At 40.7% G+C, this 23,286-nt stretch overlaps 1 long non-coding RNA gene across 1 annotated transcript; it reads right to left on the minus strand.

Moving 5' to 3' along the window:
* Positions 1-1,841: 1,841 nt before the first annotated feature.
* On the minus strand, positions 1,842-14,876 carry LOC117527108. Its single transcript, XR_004565440.1, has 3 exons — positions 14,864-14,876; positions 7,767-7,773; positions 1,842-1,907 (listed from the first exon to the last, which is right to left on the minus strand). It is a non-coding gene; the product is annotated as an uncharacterized LOC117527108 (long non-coding RNA).
* Positions 14,877-23,286: the final 8,410 nt, after the last annotated feature.

Consider the following 23,286-nt stretch of genomic DNA (forward strand, 5'->3'; position numbering starts at 1 on the left):
AGTGGCAGTAGTCGATGGACTTGTGAGTTGTGCATGACCTACCTTTCGTGGCGTTTGCTCTTTGTTGTCTGTCAGAGGTCCTGCTATATGTCTGAACATTTATCCTTCTCTCACACGCTGTTGCACCCTCTGACCCAGCACCTTCTCTTTTAAAGTGCTTTCTTTGAGTCTTTAGCAGGGTGTGGAACATTTGAAAAACACAATAATGCTTTGACCTTAGGCAGGTATTGTGATATCACGTTACAATTGTTTGCCGAAGACAAACATCCACTAGATAACATGTGAGAAATATCTGAATAATTTGTAAGTGCAGAAGATACAATTTTGATTGTCAAGTCCTCGACAACCATAGACTTTTGCTTCTGCCTACACCCTTTGGGCACATATGTACATTGTTAAATTGTTTCCTTCATGAATTTTCTTTGCTTTTTTGAGTCTGTGTGTGCTGAATAAATAAATTAATTCATTCATTCAATTATTTACTGTAGAATTTAAAGGCGATTGATATGAGCGAAGCTCACTTATGGTACAGGGAGTCCTAAACAGGAAGTGCCAAATTTCAAATCCACAGTAAAACAGAAAATGTTCAAATGTCAAACACTTCCTGTATTGACAGACAAGATCCCATGGAATCTCCCAGGAACTCAGTGGCAAGCTCACACTCAAACAGGAAGTGCAGAATTCTCACTCACTCAGAATTCTCACAGTGAAACAGAAAATGATCAAATGTCAAACACTTCCTGGCATGGGTGGAGCTAGATCGGAGGCCAGGGTTTCACTGGACTTTCCTGAAATCTGATTGGACACAGATGATTGACATGTCACAGCAACACACATCTGGTTGAAAGAGCTGCATTTTCAAATTAGTGAGTCACATTGACTGCTAGGTTCCTCCTGTCCAGTAGTTTGTGCTCTTTCCCACAAAAAGTTCTAATCCACCTTAGTAGAAGAAGGAAAATATTTGTTTCAGATTTGAACTGAACACATCGTTTGAACTATGGATTTCTAATGACACCAGACTTATATTGGTGAGTAAACTACTGTATTTTATGCCAGAAATGAGGTCCAGGTTGTTAAAAGCAGCATTTCCCCTTTAATTTGGGTTGCCTTATATACATGTTTAAGCTAACAGACAGCAGCTGGTTCGTGCTCTGTTGGCTTATTAGTGCAGCAGATAACGGGAAACCAAAGTATTTGGGTTCTGGGGGAGTATGGTTGCAAAGCTGAAACTTAAAGGAACTGATGGAAGAGCACCACCAGGAATGGAGCCTGTGGCTTAATTTGACTCAACATGGGAAACCTCACCTGGCCTGGACACGGAAAGGATTGACAGATTGATAGCTCTTTCTCGATTCTGTGGGTGGTGGTGCATGGCCTTTCTTAGTTGGTGGAGCGATTTGTCTGGTTAATTCCGATAACAAACGAGACTCCGGCATGCTCAGTAGTTACGCGGCCCTGTGCGGTTGGCGTCAACTTCTTAGAGGGAAAAGTGGCGTTCAGCCACACGAGATTTAGCAATAACAGGTCTGTGATGCCCTTAGATGTCCGGGGCTGCACGCACGCCACACTGATTGGATCAGCGTGTGCCTACCCTTCGCCAAGAGGCGCGGGTAAACTGATGAACCTACTTGTGATGGGGATTGGGGATTGCGATTATTTCCTATGAACGAGGAATTCCCAGTAAGCGCGGGTCATAAGCTCGCACTGATTAAGTCCCTGCCCTTTGTACACACTGGCTGTCACTACTACCAATTGGATGGTTTAGTGAGGTCCTCGGATTGGTCCCGCCAGGATCGGAACACGGCCCTGGCAGAAAGTCAAGAAGATGATCAAACTTGACTATCTAGAGGAAGTAAAAGTCGTAACATGGTTTCCGTAGGTGAACCTGCGGAAGGATCATTAATGGTCTTCAGAACAAGACGGTGGCGGCAGCCAACCCGCTCGCCCACCGGACCGAGGAAGTCTCCTTGGCTGTTCCAGCTGAGGGACAGTGCCCTCCCTTCCCGACGGGCGGGGAGCCCGCCCCGAGGCCACCCGATAGAAACGCACCTCTCCGCGTGAGGGCAAGGGGGGAAGGCGACGGCGTGGACCCGGACCTCAAAAGTATTGTAACACTTGGTATTTCACACATTTTAATTTGTTTATTCCACTTCAAATACATTTTTTTTTCCTCAAATTGTCTTCCTTAACTCAAACTGAAGGCAAAGCTCTACAACTTGATATACATTAATAAAAAAAATCTAAAATCCAGCTTCCTGATGAAGTGTTGTAGAGGAGGATTTTCTTAAAAAGAAGATCTGACAGTTCAGCTACAATATGACAGAAAGCACATTTGAGATGAAAGCCTAGATTTGATCTTTTGGTGAAAGAAATTTTTGTATTTCTTCATAACTGATGTAAATAAAGTCCAAGACATATTCAGTGCCTTGGAAATGTTCATGTTTCCATCCCCTGACTTGTCTAAAGAAAACTGGCAATAAAACTGATTATTATTTACAGGTTTTATCAGGTTCAGTTTGAGTTTGAGGAAGATAATTTTAGAAATTTTTATTCTTTATTTTTTTGTATTTGTTGTATTTAAGATGGCATAAACAAATTAAAATGTGTGAAATTCCAAGTGTTCCAATACTTTTGGAGGGCTCAGTATCCTAACCTTATGATGAGTGCAAAATGAGTGTGGTATTATTAGTTTTGTTTAAGAATGTTTAGTTTTCACTGTTGCTGCACTTTGTGTCAAATCATAGTCATATCGTATATCATGTTGATATGAACATTCAGTAAGCTATATCTTCTATTATACATTCCAAATCTAAGGTGGAACTCTACTAGTGTTTACTAAGGTACACCTAAATATCTTTAAAAAAAAGAGAGAGTTGAGCCACTTAGGTGCCTGGTCTTGAGAACCAGGGATGGTAGGTTGAAAAGCTTTTTTTATCCCATGGGAATATGGACAGCATGTATATAAGTGACATTTACATGACAATTTATATGACAATATTAAGATATGATAATTTGGCCATATTGTACAGCCCTGTTCCCCTGAAGCATTTACTCAAAGTAAAGTCTGAAGGACCTAAATGACCTGTATGGTTTTGGAGATACTGGGTTTTGTATCTGAGCTCTCCATATAGAGCTCCAGGCTCTAAGATTGAGAGTTTCAAAATTGGACAAAGTTTTTTTCACAGATGTGTAATAAGTATTTGTCTGTGGAGATATAAACATTGATCTCTTAAACCCGTATCAGCATAAAGTGAAAGAGGATTTCATTAACACTATGTACAGTTTAAATTTATATCCAAAAATTATTAGGCCTTCAAGAATTACTTCACATTCAGCTACTCTCATTGATAATATACTTAGAAATGATAGATACCAAAACATTAAGTGGCTAATTAATTAATGATATTAGTGACCATTAACCAATTTTTATAGTAACTGATCTAAATTTCAATACAAAATGTACTGATAAAATATAATATTGCAAACGCCTGCAATCTGAAGAAGCTATCACTGCCTTAAAAATGGTTTAATTTTACAGGATTGGAATCCCATTTATGAGAAGCAAGAAGCAAATTTAGCATATTCTGAATTTGAAAGCATATTTCTCAATATATACAACAAAAAATGTCCAATTATACAGTATAATAAAAATAATACATATAAAGTTAACCCATGGATAACAAAAGGTCTTCAAAAGGCTTGTAAGAAGAAAAATATGTTATACAGAGAATTCATTAAAAGTAAATCAAGAGAGGCAGAGATTAAAGTTAAGGACTATAATAATAAACTAAAATAACTAAACTACACTCAACAAAAATATAAATGCAACACTTTTGGTTTTGCTCCCATTTTGTATGAGATGAACTCAAAGATCTAAAACTTTTTCCACATACAAAATATCACCATTTCCCTCAAATATTGTTCACAAACCAGTCTAAATCTGTGATAGTGAGCACTTCTCCTTTGCTGAGATAATCCATCCCACCTCACAGGTGTGCCATACCAAGATGCTGATTAGACACCATGATTAGTGCACAGGTGTGCCTTAGACTGCCCACAATAAAAGGCCACTCTGAAAGGTGCAGTTTTGTTTTATTGGGGGGGGGATACCAGTCAGTATCTGGTGTGACCACCATTTGCCTCATGCAGTGCAACACATTTCGTTCGCATAGAGTTGATCAGGTTGTCAATTGTGGCCTGTGGAATGTTGGTCCACTCCTCTTCAATGGCTGTTCGAAGTTGCTGGATATTGGCAGGAACTGGTACACGCTGTCGTATACGCCGGTCCAGAGCATCCCAAACATGCTCAATGGGTGACATGTCCAGTGAGTATGCCGGCCATGCAAGAACTGGGACATTTTCAGCTTCCAAGAATTGTGTACAGATCCTTGCAACATGGGGCCGTGCATTATCCTGCTGCAACATGAGGTGATGTTCTTGGATGTATGGCACAACAATGGGCCTCATGATCTCGTCACGGTATCTCTGTGCATTCAAATGCCATCAATAAAATGCACCTGTGTTCTTCGTCCATAACAGACGCCTGCCCATACCATAACCCCACCGCCACCATGGGCCACTCGATCCACAACACTGACATCAGAAAACCGCTCACCCACACGGCGCCACACACGATGTCTGCCATCTGCCCTGGACAGTGTGAACCGGGATTCATCCGTGAAGAGAACACCTCTCCAACGTGCCAAACGCCAGCGAATGTGAGCATTTGCCCACTCAAGTCGGTTACAACAACGAACTGGAGTCAGGTCGAGACCCCGATGAGGACGACGAGCATGCAGATGAGCTTCCCTGAGACGGTTTCTGACAGTTTGTGCAGAAATTCTTTGGTTATGCAAACCGATTGTTTCAGCAGCTGTCCGAGTGGCCGGTCTCAGACGATCTTGGAGGTGAACATGCTGGATGTGGAGGTCCTGGGGTGGTGTGGTTACACGTGGTCTGCGGTTGTGAGGCTGGTTGGATGTACTGCCAAATTCTCTGAAACGCCTTTGGAGACGGCTTATGGTAGAGAAATTAACATTCAATACATGAGCAACAGCTCTGGTTGACATTCCTGCTGTCAGCATGCCAATTGCACGCTCCCTCAAATCTTGCGGCATCTGTGGCATTATGCTGTTTGATAAAACTGCACCTTTCAGAGTGGCCTTTTATTGTGGGCAGTCTAAGGCACACCTGTGCACTAATCATGGTGTCTAATCAGCATCTTGATATGGCACACCTGTGAGGTGGGATGGATTATCTCAGCAAAGGAGAAGTTCTCACTATCACAGATTTAGACTGGTTTGTGAACAATATTTGAGGGAAATGGTGATATTGTGTATGTGGAAAAAGTTTTAGATCTTTGAGTTCATCTCATACAAAATGGGAGCAAAACCAAAAGTGTTGCGTTTATATTTTTGTTGAGTGTAGATGCTAAAGCTGCTCTGGCTGATGTGACAATGCTGGTTCATCGATCACCGGATGCCCAAGTAGCCATCACCATGGATGTGTCAGACTATGCAGTAGGTGCCGTGCATGAGCAGTGTGTGAACAGTGCCTACCAATCACTTCCTTTCTTTCAACAACAGCTACACCCCAGTGAGTGAGTAAGTGTAACACTTCTGACCAGGAGCTGCAAGCCCTTAACCCCATTGTTTGACACTTCATTTCGCTGCTGGGGTGCCCGCAGTTTACAGCTTTCAGTGATCACAAACTGTTGATAGTTGCCATGGCGAAGGTGTCTAAGCCGTGGATTGCCTGCCAAAAGCAACAGCTCTCCCACATCTCGGAGCTCACCACAGACACAACATGTTGGTTGTTTCTGTCCCCAATCCGTGCAGAGCATATAGCCTTCCAGTCCTCTCAGCATCAGAAAGTGAAAAGGTCTTTAACAAGTAAGCCTTCAGAGCTGCATACTTATCCAATACAGGGGGATTTTTCAGGAGAATAACCACTCTTGACACTGTAGAACTTCTGAAGGCAGACAAGACATACTTATATTTGGTGTTGTCATGGTAATGTCACATAACACAAACTGCGCCTTTCTCTGAGCAAACGAAGGTGAAACTGACAATTGCAAAAACTCTGGAAGCTTCAAATACAGAATTTGCCATCATGATCATTCAGAATGTCTTTTAAAAATGGCCAAAAGACAAATGTCAGGGTCAACAGTGTTGAAATTGTGATTGGTGAAAAAGATGAGACAAATTTCTGCAACAAAGTGTAGTTTATTCCTCTTTCAAGGTTAAAACTAAAAACTGAACCAAACAAACCTTGGAGTTGCCCAAAAAAACACATCATTCCCGGCATGAAAACATGAAAGGAACAACATCCCTGTAACCCTGAATGAGACACATTTTAATGTGTGCAGCACACACCTCAGCTCATTGTCAAACTTACAACACAGAACACACTTACCACAGGGTATGGTGAATTATGTCCACAGTGTGATCATTGCATGTTGAATTATGTAAAGTGCATGTCTAATATTACCTAGTGAACACATATTATCAAATTACATTATTGTCAATCAAGCCAACTCATCAAATAGGTTTTTGATCCAGCTGCATGCTAATTATCTAAGCTAGCTGGATAGATTTTCTAAGATTAGCTGGATAGATTGAGGTCTAAACTGTTCAAAGGAACATTTTGTATTATTCTGTCTTGGATTACAACTGCAAACTATAACAACTAAGAAATTTTTTTTATAGAATGATTTATTTACATTAAGCAGACATTTATAAAGTTGTATTATATGACACAGCTAGCTAACAAGATACCCATGGCCATTTATTACAGTCACAGTGTCAGCGTTTACCAAAATTGAGCTCACTGTAAAATATTGGCATGGATGACCTTTCATATCTGTGTAACAGCTCCACAAATTACCAACATACCATGTCAGGTTTCAAATGGTAGCTTTAGGTTTATTATTCCAACTCGATCTCACATCAAGTTTATGATGGCATCACGAAAACTGATATAATCTATTTTGTGACACTGACATGAATTATAGCAGATGTTTGTGATGTATCACAAAAAACCTTTGCGATAGCATGACAAAATTTGGGGAGACACATGGGGTGTATTCGGTGTTAGGATTAAATTTAGTCAGTGAAGGGTAACCGCATCATGAAAAGGTAACACATTTTGTGACTGGGCTGGTTATTCCTGCAAGAACTCAGCCTCTCAATGATCAGAATGGTTGGTCTGCAAAAAGTAATTGTCTGCTATTTTGATAATAATTTAAGCATTTTATATTCCCAATGACTTAGTGGTTAGCACTGCTGCCCTGCAGCAAGAAGGTCCTGGAGTCACTTCCCACCTGTAACAGACCGGCAACTGTCCAGGATGTACCCCTCTGATCAGCAGTGCATGTGGATTAATGCAGTTCAGTCAGTGAAAGAAGAGTCTGCAGAATTGTGGTCAGTAACGCCATGAAAACTACATATTCAGCTCTGAAATTTCAGGTTCTGGTAGAAACAAGTGATGACCTGTGAATGTCCTATTTTTGGCTATATTGGCATCTTTAAAATCCAAAATAAAATATTAGACTGTTGGTTATGAAGCCATTGTTCTTCATTGCAGTATCCTGATGGCCACTGGAGGTCGCTGTTGCTTGACGTTTACTGGGAGGAAAATGCTAAAATCTGACAGCTCAAACATGACCGCTGGATAGACGACAAAAAGTGACTGACAGCACAGCAGCATGGAGGTGTGGTGGTGGCACTGTGGCCTCACAGCAAGAAGGTCATGGAATTTATTCACACCTGTGGCCTTTCTGTGTGGAGTTTGCATGTTCTCCCCGTGTTTGCGTAGGTTTCCTCTAGGTGCTCGGTTTCCTCCAGCATTTAAGACATGCAGGTTAGGTGAATTGGAAGCTTTATAACTGCCCGGGTCTCCTTGGCAAAAGAGATCTTCATCTCAATGGGACTAATCTTTGTTAGTCCCACTGAGTAATTTAAGAGTAATTAATTTTGTTTTGTTTTTGGCATTTCATAAAAAGAAATTAAAATGTGAAATATGTCTAATTTCAAAAAAATCATCCAGTCAACAACTAAATTATCTAGGTGGTTGATACTTTGGTAGCAGACAAATTTTCCATTTTTGTGGTCAAAAATGGAAAAAAAGACAATAAATGTTGTAAATAAATAAATGGATTTTCTTTGCAACTTTTACGGCTTTAAACCTAATCTGTGTTTCTGTCATCATCTATCTGCAGATCTCTTTACACCTGCGGGACACTGATTGTCACTCTGTCAAACAAAGGTTTCTTGATTTTAATGAATTCTACATTTCTACCACTGATATGAGCAGCATTAATTTGTCTCTCAGGCCTCTGATTCTCTGTTTTCTTTCATACACAGAAACATCTGTGTTACTGTATCCTGCAGAAGTGTTTCTTGGTTTGGCTGGATCAATGCTCTTCGTGACTAATGTTCAGGTTTGTGATCAGTCAAATTTAAACCACAAAGTGAGCCCTGGCTGATAACAGTTGTTATTTTCAGACATAAGCATTTTGACGCAGGTCTGTCTGAACAAGCGATTAACAGCTTAAGTCCAGGCATTCTATGGGAAAAATTGGCTCGAGGTAGGAAAAATATGCAAATATTTTCATTCCTATTTTATTTTGTTCCCAAAATATGTGAAAATAACATACTAAAATTATAGATCAATATATCTGGTGGAAGAAGTCCAAATTTGCAGTCAAGTACAACCATGTCAATGATGGAAACCTTGAATTTTACAATCACTATAGCAAGGTTGGGAAAACATATCTTTTGATCTGTGTAACATATAAAAGCAATGGACCCCTCATTTTAAACCTCTAGAAGTCGAGTATCAATTATGTTCAAGTTCTGACAAGATTTTAGGTCAGTCAACAAGTGCATAAAAGTAATCATTCTTGGATTTTCACATTCTTTTCAGAAAAAAAAAAATTCCCTCATTATGCAATAAAAAATTAAATGGCCACAATATTATTGGTTGCTCACTAAGACACGTATCCTGGCTAATTTGAGACTTGAGCTGGAGTTTACTGGTTGGTTATTAACTACATTATCTATGTAGATGTTTGGATATTAGCGGCCACTGCTTCCAGTGCAATGGAGAATGGCTAGAGTATTTCCACACAACAAAATATGAACTTCAGTGAGGTATCACTTGATTAGATGGAGGAGGAGGAGGTGATGGTCTAGTGGTTAAGTGTTGGGCTTGAGACGAGAGGATCCTTTGTTAAAATCCCAGCCTGACTGGAAAATCACAAAGGGCCCTTGGGCAAGTTCCTTAATCCCCTAGTTTCTCCCGGTGTGTAGTGAGCGCCTTGTATGGCAGCACCCTGACATCGGGGTGAATGTGAGGCATTATTGTGAAGCGCTTTGAGCGTCTGATGCGGATGGAAAAGCGCAACATAAATGCAGTCCATTTACCATTTAGATGGTGCAATAATTGAGAATATTTGTCACAAGAAATAGGAAATGCAAATATTAACACTCAGGAAATAACATTAACATCTGTACATCCAGTAAATGCAAAACATATAGTACATAAATGTAAAAGACAACTGATATACATATTTCCTGTTTATTAAACTTTATACAATGGGCTGTATATACTAACTGGTACATGGTCAGTTTATTCTGTCAAAGGATCATCATTAGAGTCTGACCTTGTTACCATCATATGGCGTGTTAGAACAGACCCTCTGTACTCTGTACCATGCATTACTGCAGCACTCCTTTCAAACTTTTTAACCTCTGAATATGAACAACAAAACCCATGTTCATGGAGAGAATCTATGAAGAACTGTCTGGAAATGGTGGTGCAACTGGACACCCAGCCCAATTTGAAGAGGGGACTGAAGCCCTCTTGGGTGTGTCTCTTGCATAAATACCTGGCCTATAGAAGCAAGTTTTAGAGCTACATCTTTTGCTGAAAAGAGCACCCAGAGAAACGTCAACAGGGATCCTGACAGAAACTCCTACCCCCAATCTCAATTCTGTTTTGTACCCCTTCCCCTTCCCCTTGGCCCTACCCTACCCCTACGCCTACCCCTTAAAACAAGGGGTAAGGCGAAGGGGTATGCCTCTAGCCCTATGAATTGAGACACCCCTCCGCCTTAGGAGAAAAAAAAAACTGCCGGTGTCAAACTGCCATCTTCACTGTTAACATGGCAACTGAAATGCAACTTGTTGCAGTAGCCTGTTTGCTCTTTTTATTTTCTCGCCTTTCTGCGTAAATGCAAGGAAATAGAAGAAATCGCATATTTCTTTGACGCATTGAAATCATGTCATGTTAATTAATTAAATTAATTTGTAATTTATAATAATAATAAGAAGAATAATTAATAGTATTAACAATTAATTGATTAGTAATTTATTAATGTTAATGATACTAGTAATTAATCAATAATAATTAATTTTCTTTGATTAATCATTAATTGATTGATTAGTAATTAATGAATTAGTAATTAAAATAATTTGTGATAATAATTTATTAATTTATATAGCACCAAATCACGACTAATTGCCTCAAGGCGCTTCACAAACATCATTTAAAAGCAGAATAAAATGAAATAAGATTAAAACACAATAAAAAAAATTTTAAAACATAAATAAGTAAAAGAAGTAAAATAATAAAAATAATAAAAAAAAGACACACAATCATATAAAATACTAATGATAAAACAGGAAAACAATTTATTTATTTAAAATAAATAAACACGAAATATATCAGTCTGTGTGCAATGAATGTATACATTATACAAGTTTCACTTTTTGAATGGAATTACTGAAATAAATCAACTTTTTCATGATATTCTAATTATATGATCAGCAGTGATGCCGGTAACGCGTTACTCTAATCTGACCACTTTTTTTTAGTAACGAGTAATCTAACGCGTTAATCTTTCCAAATCAGTAATCAGATTAAAGTTACTTCTCCATGTCACTGTGTGTTACTATTATTTTTCATTGTGGGTCGATAGCATTAAACTTGGTCTGTGGGCAGGAGGTCGGGGTTCGACTGAACTGCCCACTTTCAGTGAGCTGTGAGCCTTTTCATCCGCGGTTTTTGCAGCTGCTCGACTCGTCGTCTCCTCTTTAAGCGCGGTGGATCAGCACACTGCACTGAGCTTTACAAAGACATTTTTTATTACTTTTTTTCCTCCTTATTTAGAATTCTGAGCTGAGCCGCTCTGTATCTGCTCGTTAAAAACAGCTGATCCTCCGCGACGCGTCAACAACTAACACTATTTTCCACTCAAATGCACCTAAACTCTCTTTCTGAGGACCACATGATGTGAAAACACAATTAAAACTTTCTTACCTGTAAATCTGGTCACGTTTTCTGCATAAATAAATGTTATCCATTCTTGTGCTCAAACGCCAAAGTAGGGGCGAATCCAGATGGAATGGGGGCGTGGGGCAAGGATGTGCCCCCCTCCCCCACAACACCCCTAGATTAAAGGTCCAGTTTTGAAGCCTTTTTTTACTACAACTACTAATACTACTTAAAATAATATTAATTTCGACAAGTAAAATATTTAGAGAGAATTTAAATGTTAGAAAAATGCTAGAATGAATTTAATAGTTACATTTATAAACAATGTAGGTTCGAAATTGCAAGTTTTACTGTTACAGTGCTGTCAACAGTTAAATATGAGGTCAAGAAAGAGGTCTTTATTTTACTTTTTATAAAACAAGTATTTATTTTCATTGAAGTCAAGAAAGGGGGACTATAAAGTAAGTTTTGGCAAAACAGGTATCATTGTCATGTTGAGGTGGCAGAGGGTTGTTGTCGGCAGCTGGGAAAAGTAACTAAAAAAGTAACTAGTAATCTAACTTAGTTACTTTTACAATTGAGTAATCAGTAAAGTAACTAAGTTACTTTTTCAAGGAGTAATCAGTAATCAGTAATTGGATTACTTTTTCAAAGTAACTGTGGCAACACTGATGATCAGCACCTGTATATATGTTTTGGGCAGCATCTAGTTAGGTTAATATTTCTTTTTCAAATTCTCCCATTTTTTGCATCCAGCTCTATTTCCTTTAGAAATTTCCTTGACAAATAATAGCAGTCTATTAGGATGTCAGGTTATGTGTTACACATGTACATGTGCGTCTTTATATATTTTCCAACTTATTTCCATTGATGAAACTTCTCCTCATTTTCTGCCTGAAAGCTTATTAGGAGTCGAGTGTGTTCAGGGCTCCTGTTTGTTTACTAAATACACACGTTACAGACCTTGAAATCCAACAGCAGGGGTTGATGTTGTGTGGGCCGCTGAAGAGGAGGTACTGCTGGCCCACCACCACCAGATGTCGACCTGCTTGGAGTGCGGGCTTCAATGCACGATTGAGGGCGTCGGAAATGCTGGAGTGACAGCTGTCACACATCATCAACTACCAGCTGTTCACTCATCAACTTCATCCTCCATAAAAGCTGGACTGCAACTCCACCTCCCCGCCGAGAATCAGCTACCATTCAAGGTAATCGTCTCTGCTGTCATTTTCTGAGTGTTTGAACATGTTCTGTGTGCAGCCGTTTTTTCCTGTGGATATAGTCTGAAGCTGGATTGGTGGATTGTGTGAGCGCGACGTCTTCGCCTCTCACTCCTTCCAGGGGAAGAGACTGACAGGAGCTGCATGGGTGATTCTGTATCTGGAGGTGGAGGTTTTCCCTCCTGGAGGAATCAAACACCGTAAGATTGCTGGGTGTGTATTCACACACCCACCACTAACTGTTTCTGTTTCTGCCAGCAGTACCGGGTCTGACTGCTGAAGACAGTGGCTACCTGGGGCACAGGGCTTGGCGGCTCCGGTGTTCTTCAGATCCATTGGTGGTGGAAGCTGTGTGGGATCCGGCTCTTCTCTCACCAGACGTCTTCTATCTTCGAGCCTGCCCACACGTCACCTTGTGTATAATTGACAAATCCACAATATTGTTATTGTCTGTATTTCGTTGTGCGATTCACAACATTAAATTGTTACTTTTTGGCTTATCCATTGTCCGTTCATTAACGCCCCCTGTTGTGGGTCCGTGTCACGACACCTTCCCAACATGATATTCTGCAAAGATTTATGAACATACAAATTAACATGCTTACACTTTATCATGATTTTCCTCCGTTGTGAGATATAAAAGTGTCTTATCGTAGCGTTCATGTGTATGTGCATTATAACGCTCAGCGCACGAGCGAAGTTACGATATTCTTCAGAACGACAATATACGCAACATGCATCCAGCAGCATACACGTTGCTGTCATAGACAACTGTCTGTAAAGTTTTTTGGCAAGTTATAACTTTCTAAACAGTGTAATTTGTAATGAAAGCTGCTTCATTTGTGTGACTCTTTCGGCGCCATGTTTGTGTTTTCGGAGACAGCAGTAAGCTCCTCCTACCCCTCCAAACGGAGTGTGCATCCAGATTCACTCCAAACGGAGGGGTTTGTAACCCTCCGCCTTCCCCTCCGCCTCGCTCCAAAAAGAGAATTGAGACACCCCTCCGTCTCTCGTGCCCACGCAAAATGGAGGGGAAGGGGTAAGAGGAAGGGCCAAGGGGTAGAATTGAGACTCAGCCTGGTCACTCAGAGGATGACATACTGTCATAAGCAGGGTAGGTGTCTTTGGATATTTTAACATCTTTGATGTCATTCTATGTAAATGTGGCAGCTGTCATTCAGGTCACTCTTTTGCTGTTGACAGTGGAAGTCCTGAGCAATTTTGGCTACAGTGGTATGGAAGGTGACCACATTTGGCTTTCCATTGAACTCTAAAATGATAATGCGCTCTCCAAAGTGTCTCTTCTGCTCAGTTTTTATATGTGTGAAACTGATCAACAGACTCACCTTGTGTGTATTCTGTCATTTTCCCAATAAGATCAGTTACTGTTATCTCATTGACATTCTCCTCCAGATAGTCGGCTACCTTCAGGAATGCCTCTTCTCTAACCAGATACTTTGCCAGATACTTTGGCCTGCCACTCAATTGCTTACATTTTGGTGCTGTGTGACTCTGGGATTTGCGTAGGTCTAATAGCATAGAACTAGTCTAAAGAGGGAAAAACAAGGAACTTAATATTAAATCACACTCGGACGAAACAGATACTGGCTGAGACTAAACAGAATACAATAACTGATGAAAGCAAAACAAACTATTGGTTAAACCGCAAATAAACAAAACCTGGTGAACACAGAATAATGCAATAAATAAAACAAGATAACTGATAAACAGATAATGCAATGAATAACAAATGGAACATAATCTGATGAGCAACACCAAATATAAATAACAACAAAAAACCTGTGACTAAGCATTATACAATAAATGTGATAAACACAACTAAACTAAGACTAAAGTAACTTAAAAGACCCAGAGTGAACAAATACAAACTACACAATAAATGATGAGCAAAGAATGAACCAGTGACAAAAGTGTAATTCAAGGAAAAGCAACAAATAACTGAATAACTGCAAACTAAATGAAGAGTGCTGAATGAAACCAGTGACTAATAGTTAACAAAGCAAAAACAATAAACAGAACCAACCTGAGGACTAGCATGATAAAGTATGAACATATGAAAAGAAAAAACAGAAATCAGAGGAAATTATGCAAAGACTAGGACCTAAACCGTGAGCCAGGGTTGAGCATGACAGCATCCCCCCCCAACCCAAGGCCAACCCCGAAGGCTGCCAAAAACCAATCCCCACACAACCCCACACACCAAGAATTATCCATGTCTTTTCCATCAGCAATGGTGTCTCACACGTTCAGTACTTGGGCATTTGTGTTTACCATTTATGTAATTTGTAAATCCTGGTGCAAAAATGTCCACTTTTATGGGCTTTAACACTGTGGGTGCAGGACACGTCACACACCGTTCACACACGTCACACAACACGTCACTCTAAAAACCCTTTATTTTCAATTAAAGACTTCATGTAACAACCGCAGCATGGACCAGTGCATGTCTGTGGCTGCATGATGCTCAACTGTGAGTGTGTACCACTGCTTGACATTTGGTCTCAATCCTGTTAAAAATGTAATTTCTTGACCTTGATCCCAGTGATTGACCTCTAGGTCATTTTGACCTCCTATTGGCAACTCGGGACTTAATTACATATGCGTCCATAGGCTTTGTCCCCCCAGACCCCTCAAGTATGGCTCTCTTAACTCTCCCCCCAACACACACACACACACACACACACACACACACACACCACACACACACACACCACACACACACACACACACACACACACACACACACCACACACAATTTTAAGCATTTTCATTCCATGCCTGGAAAATCCTCATCATCTCATCATTGGGGAGGGGATGGTTCTAGTGGTTTAGTGTTGGGCTTCAGACCAGAGGATCCTCAGGTTCAAACCCCCAGCCTGAGCGGAAAATCACTAAGGGCCCTTGGGCAAGGTCCTTAATCCCCATGTTGCTCTCCATGTTTAGTGAGCACCTTGGATGGCAGCACTCACATCGGTGTATAAGTGTATGTGTGTGTGTGTGTGTGGTGTGTGTGTGTGTGTGTGGTGTGTGTGTGGTGTGTGTGGTGTGTGTGTGTGTGTGTGTGTGTGTGTGGTGTAAATGGGTGAATGTGAGGCATAGCTCCCTACCATTTTTACCTTTTATCCTTTATGCATTTTCACATACCTGGAAAATCCTCACCATCTCATTTAGGTCCTTCACATTTATTTTCAGTAAATGCTTCTGGGAGCATTAGCAAGCCCCTGCCACTTAAGCATTTTTTTTAATGTAGATGTAAATTAATATTCAGACATTTCAGCTAGTTGACAGTAGGGCAGCACAATATGGCCAAATGATCACAACTCAATATTGAAGCCAAATATTATCTCTCTATTGACATGATATTATACGATATTATTATAATTTCACACAAAGTGGAGCAACAGTGAAAATTAAGCATTCTTAAACAAAACAGTACTAATGCTACACTCATTTTGCACTCATCATAAGGTTAGGATACAGTGTCCTCCAAAAGTATTGGAACACTTGGTATTTCAGACATTTTAATTTGTTTATGCCATTTCAAATAGAAGAAATACAAAAAAAATACAAAACAGAAAAAAATTCAAAAATTATTTTAATTAAACTCAAACTGAAAGCAAATCTCTAAATCTTGATATAAATTAATTACAAATACAAAAACCTAATGCCTGTAATAATAGTTTATTGACAGTTTTCTTCAGACAGTCAGGGATGGATACATGAACATTTCCAAGTCACTGAATATGTCTCGACTTTATTTACATCAGTTATGAAGAAATACAAAATTTTCTTTCACCAAAACATCAAATCTAAGCTTGCAGCTCAGATGTACTTCTGTCAATTGTAGCTGGACTTTCAGTCTTCTTTTTAAGAAATCCTCCTCTACACCACTTCATCAGGAAGCTTATTTTTATATTTGTGGTATTGAAATGGCATAAACAAACTAAAATGTGTGAAATACCAAGTGTTCCAATACTTTTGAAGGGCAGTTGAGAAACTCTCAGTGGCAGGTGTATTTTTAAGTGAAATGCATCGTCCTTGGTGTCACTTACAGAACAAATTTAAGCATTTTTTTTTAAAAGAAAAGTCCTTCAGAGAGCAGAATTAAGAGGTTATTAAAAAAATTCATTCAGAGAGTAAAATTAAGCAGTTGTAAAAAACAAACAAACAAACAAAAAAAGGCCTTCCAGTCCTTAATGGACTTATTAAACTAAATATACCCTCTTCTAGATCATGTTTCTTCAAATAAGTAAACTAACTGTCTTTACTTATCAATAAAAGATTCAACTTCTAGATGCCTTATGCTGCTGAATGTAACCGCTGTGAAACAATTGTGAAATAAGGTGTTGCTGATGTAATTCACCGGCTTTCGGTTACCACTCTCACAACAGCCTGATGGTGAAGTCCAGAGCTTTTATACAGAACAGAGAAAGAAAACTGTAGCTGTATTTCATTCATCCCAAGCATCTTACATCTCATATAAGCCAACAGAGCATGAATCAGCTGCTGTCTGCTAGTTTTATTCAGCTAAAATCACAGAAGAAACACGTATATATAAGGCAACCCAAATTAAAGGAGAAATGCCGCTTTTAACAAACCGGACCTCATTCCTGCCATAAAATATGGTAGATGACTCACTGATATAATTTTGGTGTCATTAGGAGTCCGGGGTTGGGACGACGTGCACTGCTCAGGTTCATATCTGGTTCAAAGGTTTTTCTTCTTCTACTCAGGTGGATTAGAACTTTTTGTGGTACACAGCACCAGCTACTGTACAAGAGGGACTTAGCAGTCAATATGTGTCACAGATTTCAATAGGTAGCTGGCTTTTTTCACACCAGACGTGCGGTGCCGTCACATGACAATTATCTGGGGTGGCACCTGGGGTGTCCAATCACATTTCAGGCATGTCGTGTGCCACCCTGGCCTCCCCTCTAGCTCTTTCCATGCCAGGAAGTGTTCAACATTTGACATTTCCTGTGTCACTATGAACTCAAAATATGACACTTCCTGTTTCAGTCTTGGCAGCATGGTGAATTAGTGGTTACCACTGTTGCCTCACAGAGAGAAGGTCATGGGTTTGATTCCCACCTGTGGCCTTTCTGTGTGGATTTTGCATGTTCTTCCCGTGTTTGCGTGGGTTCTCTCCGGGTGCTCCCGCTTTCCTCCCACATCCAAAGAACGCAGGTTATGTGGATTGGAAACTTTAAATTGTCCGTAGGTGTGCACGTTGTGTGGTGAATGTCTTTGGTTTGTCTATATTGGCTCTGGACAGACTGACGTCCTGTCCGGTGTACCCCGCCTCGCGCTCTGTGACTGCTGGGATAGGCCCAGCCCCCCGCGACTGAATGAACTGATGAATGAATGATATGAATGATATGTAATGAATGTTTCACTATGGACTCAAAATTTGGCACTTCCTGTTTGGGACACAGTGTACCATGAGCGAGTTTCGCTCCGCTGCATGATGCTTTGCTCATATAAATAACATACCAAGAAAAGGACCCCAAATTGCACAGAGTCAACACAGCAGCTGAAATCCTTCAAAGATGATTGCAAAGTGAAGTCCAGTGGAGTGTGTGTTGTCTGGCAGGAGACCGATACCTGAGAAAACTATGAATGTGCATTCATGTACATGTGTGAAATGTGTTTTGAGAAAACTGATGGGAACATAAATGTTCTCTTATTGTCCATTCAGGTGGGGAACCTTTTTTACACTCATCGCTCGTGTTGTGTGGGCCGCTGAAGAGGAGGTACTGCTGGCCCACCACCACCAGAGGGCGCCCTGTCTGGAGTGCGGGCTCCAGGCACCAGAGGGCGTTGCCGCCTCACAGGAGCAGCCGGGGTGACAGCTGTCACTTCTCGCCTACAACAGCTGTCACCAATCATCTGACTCAGACAGTGGTATATCAGCAAGACGACATCTCCACCTCTTTGCCGAGATATCGCTCTACCTAGGAGGTACAGTACTCAGCGACTGTGTTGTCTTTTTGACATTAACACTTTGTTACTTTTGTGCGTTAATATAGCAGACATTCTTTCCGACGAGAGGTGGAGGTGGTTTTCCCCCGCCATACGGGTTGGCTGGGGTGCAAACGCACCCACATTTAAACTGTTTTTGTTCCTCGCCAGCAGTACCAGATCCGACACGCGGAGGCAGTGGCCCACCTGGGAGTTTGGGACTTGGCGGCTCCAGTATTCCCGGGGTTCGATGGCGGAGGAAAATCGTGGTGGTTCCGGTTCTGCTTTGGACAGACGTCTCTTATCTTCGAGCCTGCCCACGTGACACATTTTGTGAATTGACTTCTTTGTCTATTGTTGTAATCTGTTGTGTTTGTTGTGCTTATTCACAACAGTAAAGTGTTGTTATTTGACTTCCTCCATTGTCCGTTCATTTGCGCCCCCTGTTGTGGGTCCGTGTTCCTACACTTTCCCAACAGCTCAACCATCATCGGCATGTACGAAGGACTCCAAATCGCCTCTGCTGGGATTTTTGTCATCATAAAGGTAATGATCTCAGCTGCAAATGTACGTTTACTGGTAATTAACCATAATTTGTTTGTATAAAAATTTCAATTGGACTTTTTGGTTTTCTCTTATAGTTCCTACAGGAAGCAGGAGTGTCAGTCCATTAATCTTTTCTTTTCCTGTCAGTGTGTTCCATTATCCCCATCATCCGGACCCTCTTCCTACTGCCTCCTGGACACATCCCGTACCCGCTACCAGAAACATACACTTACGGGTCATAAATATTTTATCCTTGTCGTCAGTATCTATTCCTGTGCATTCTTCATGCTTGGTCACAATTTACCTCTGTCTTCCTTTGACAGGATAAGATGTCCCATCCAAAGGGGAGGAAGAGAAGAGAGGAGCGAGCAGAAGAACCCCGAAAATGGCTGTGTACATAATAAAAATATGGAACAAGGAATAAAACCTGTGGCTTTGCCATGTCAACAGGATGGTGCACAGACGCAGCATGAGCCCACGGAAAAGGAAGGTAATAACTTTGGTGTTTTTTCACGGACCTTGGCAATGCTCAGTCTGTACTGTCAAGACCTCGGTCTGATATTCGGTCTGATATATATGTTGCAAGTTGATCCGCTCGCTTGTCACAAAGCTGCATGTGAACAATGTGAAAGGGCTATGATACATATGATATGATACATATGATACACCTAAATCACCTGCAGAGATACAGGGTTTTCAGGACATTACATGGTACCTAACACAGAGAGAAGTGTTAAGTACAGGACTTTTGCAGTTTGATGCTTTTCCGGAGAACTATTGGGCATGGAAGGTGCACTTTCAAAATGCAATTAGAGACTTAAATGTTACAGCACAAGAAAAGTTAGATTTAATGATAAAATGTCTTGGTCTGATCAGCAAGGCAAAAGAATTTGCTCAGTCAGCATCTTCAACCCAACTGCAGCTCTCGACCTTGTGTGGCAAAGACTCGAGGAATGTTACGGGTCTCCTGAAGTCGTGGAAAATGCACTGCTGAAAAAGACTGAACAGTTTCCCAAACTCAGCAACAGAGACAACACAAAGTTAAGAGAGCTGGGTGACATTCTATAGGCAATTGAATGTGCTAAGAATGGAGAATACTTACCAGGGCTCTCATATTTGCACACAGCTCACGGAGTCAACCCCATAGTGGACAAACTACCCTACGGACTACAAGAAAAATGAATCGCAACAGAAGCAAAGTACAAGGAGGAACACAAAGTTGCCCTTCCACCTTTCATTGTCTTTTCAAACTTTGTAAGACAACAAGCCAAAATAAGAAATGACCCAAGCTTTGTCATCACACCTCTTGCCAACACAAGCGTCAAAAAAGAGAAAAGCTGCAAGGGCAATGATAGGCCAGTGATTCGTGTGCAGAAAACAGACATCCCTATGGATGGAAGAAGTTCAGCTCAAAACACATAAGCCTATAGAGAACCCAGACAAGCTGTGTCCAATACATAAGAAGCCTCACCTAATTAAAAAGTGCAAAGGCTTTAGAGCAAAACGATAGATGAACACAAGTCATTTCTGAAAGAAAACAATCTAAGTGTTGTGGCACTACTCAGCATTTAGCAAAAGACTGCAGGGTGCAAATAAAATGTACGGACTGTGGTAGTGACAGACACCTGTGGTCTGTGGTCTGTTGTGATGTAGATATCCCACACTCCTGCTCAAAAATAAGCCCTGTGTTAATCTATCCTGATGGTAAAAGAGAACAGGAAAGAAAGATGCATGCAGTGTTTGATGAACAAAGTAACAAGTCACTAGCTTAAGTCGCAGTTTTTCGAGCTCTTTGATATTAATTCACACTGGGACAACTACAAGCTCAGAACATGTTCAGGACTGTCAGATAGTGTTGGCAGAACAGCATCAAACTTTATCATTGAGTCAGTGGATGGTCGAGTAAAGCTCCCACTCCTAAACGTGAATGTGACATGATTCCAGATGATAGGACAGAGATCCCGTCTCCACAGGTTGCTATGTGATTCTCACACTTACAGATGGTAGTTGACCAAATACCTCCTGTGGAAGAACAAGTGCCTATTCTTCTGCTTTTGGGAAGACACATTATACAGGTACACAAAGTGAGAGAGAGAATCAATGGGCTACACAGTACGCCCTATGCACAGCATTTAGACTTAGGCTGGGTTATAGTGGGGGAAGCCTGCCTGGAGAAGACACAAGGCCCCTAACGTGAACATCCTCAAAACCCGTGTTCTCCAGAACGGCCGTGCTTCTTACCTGAGTCCATGTCCTAACACCTTTCAAATCAAAGAGTCAAGTGGTTACAGCTACCAGCCTAATGCCACGCCTACCCCCCAAAAAGACAGTGAAAACAAATGCACTGATCAACTGGGATTAACAGTTTTTGACAGAACAAAATATGATGACAAACCAGCGCTGTGAGTAGAAAATAAAGATTTTCTTGACATCATGGAAAAGGAAGTATACCAAAATGAAGGTAACACCTGGGTGGCACTGCTACTATTCCACTCTCCCAGACCACAGTTTCCCAGTAACAAAGAGCAATTTCTCAAACGCCTTCAGTCCATGAGAAAAACACTGGAACACATCCCTGAAATGAAAAAGCAATACACAGATTTCATACAAAACATGCTGGCCAATGACCACGCAGATCTCACTCCACCTCTGGACTCAGACAAAGAGCACTGGTACTTACCATCCTTCGTTGTGTACCACCCTCAAAAACCTGACCAGCTGAGAGTAGGTTTTGACTCAAGTGCAGAATTTGAAGGACAGTCCCTTAACAAAGTTTTACTGAGTGGACCCAACCTAAACAGCACTCTACTAGGTGTTCTTATGCGTTTCAGGACAGAGCCTGTAGCATTTTCCGCTGATGTACAACAAATGTTCTACTGCTTTCAAGTGAGAGAGGATCATAGGGATTATTTGAGATTCCTTTGGTATGAGGACAATGATCTGAACAAAGGTATTTGTGACTATAGAATGAAGGTCCACATCTTTGGAAACAGTCCCTCTCCAACTGTGGCTATTTGCTGCAATTGAGGGAGCAGAGGAGCACAGACAAGATGCAAAGCATTTCATTATGAGACATTTCTATGTGGATGATGCCCTTGCATCCACAGCAACCTCAGGAGAAGCTGTCAAGATACTCACAAATGCTCAAAACATGTTGGCAGAGTGTAGCTTAAAGCTACACAAAATAGCCTCCAATGACCACAAAGTAGTGGAAGCATTTCCTGTAACCAAAATTAGGGGAAATTCTAAAAAAAAAACTTTCTAAAGGTAAACACATTTGGTATTTCCAATTTCACTGTGGACTCAAAATTTGGCACTTCCTGTTTCAGTCCTAACTTACCACAGAATTCCCATGAGATCCCACAAGATCAGTTCTATTGTCAGTCCAGGAAGTGTTCAACATTTGACATTTCCTGTTTCACTGTGGGTTCAAAATTTGGCACTTCCTGTTTCAGTCCCAACTTACCACAGAATTCCCATGAGATCCCACAAGATCAGTTCTATTGTCAATCCAGGAAGTGTTCAACATTTGACATTTTCTATTTCACTGTGGGTTCAAAATTTGGCACTTCCTGTTTCAGCCCCAACTTATCACTGAATTCCCATGAGATTGCACAAGATCAGTTCTATTGTCAATCCAGGAAGTGTTCAACATTTGACATTTCCTGTTTCACTGTGGGCTCAAAATTTGGCATTTCCTTGTTTCATTGTGAACTTGCCCCTGAATTCCCATGAGATTCCACAAGATCTCATCAATTGTCAACCAGGAAGTGTTCAACATTTGACATTTCCTGTTTCACTGTGGACTCAAAATTTGGCACTTCCCATTTCAGACATAGTGTACCATTAGGGAGCTTCGCAACACTGTGTGGCACTTTGCTCATATTATTATTAATTTGACTAAGGCAAAGCCTTGAACAGAAAATTCATGTAGGTTGTAAATATAAATATATCATTTTGATTGTATGTGATACCAGAGGTGGGACAAAGTCCCCATCAAGTCATTCTCAAGTCATCAGTCTGCAAGTCCCAAGTCAAGTCTCAAGTCAGCTTGCAAACAATTGGTGGTCATTATGACTTGAGACTTGACTTGGGACTTGCTGATTCTTGACTTGAGAGTGACTTGATGGTGACTTCGTCCCACCTCTGTGTGATACACATAGTTCAAAATTGCTTGGGTGTATGAAGGTATTTCAAATAGACTGACACAATTTGTTAATGATGAACTATTGTAGGTTTCAATGATACATACATATGGGTT

The sequence above is a fragment of the Thalassophryne amazonica genome, chromosome 15 (genome assembly GCF_902500255.1).
Source record: "Thalassophryne amazonica chromosome 15, fThaAma1.1, whole genome shotgun sequence".
Taxonomy (NCBI): domain Eukaryota; kingdom Metazoa; phylum Chordata; class Actinopteri; order Batrachoidiformes; family Batrachoididae; genus Thalassophryne; species Thalassophryne amazonica.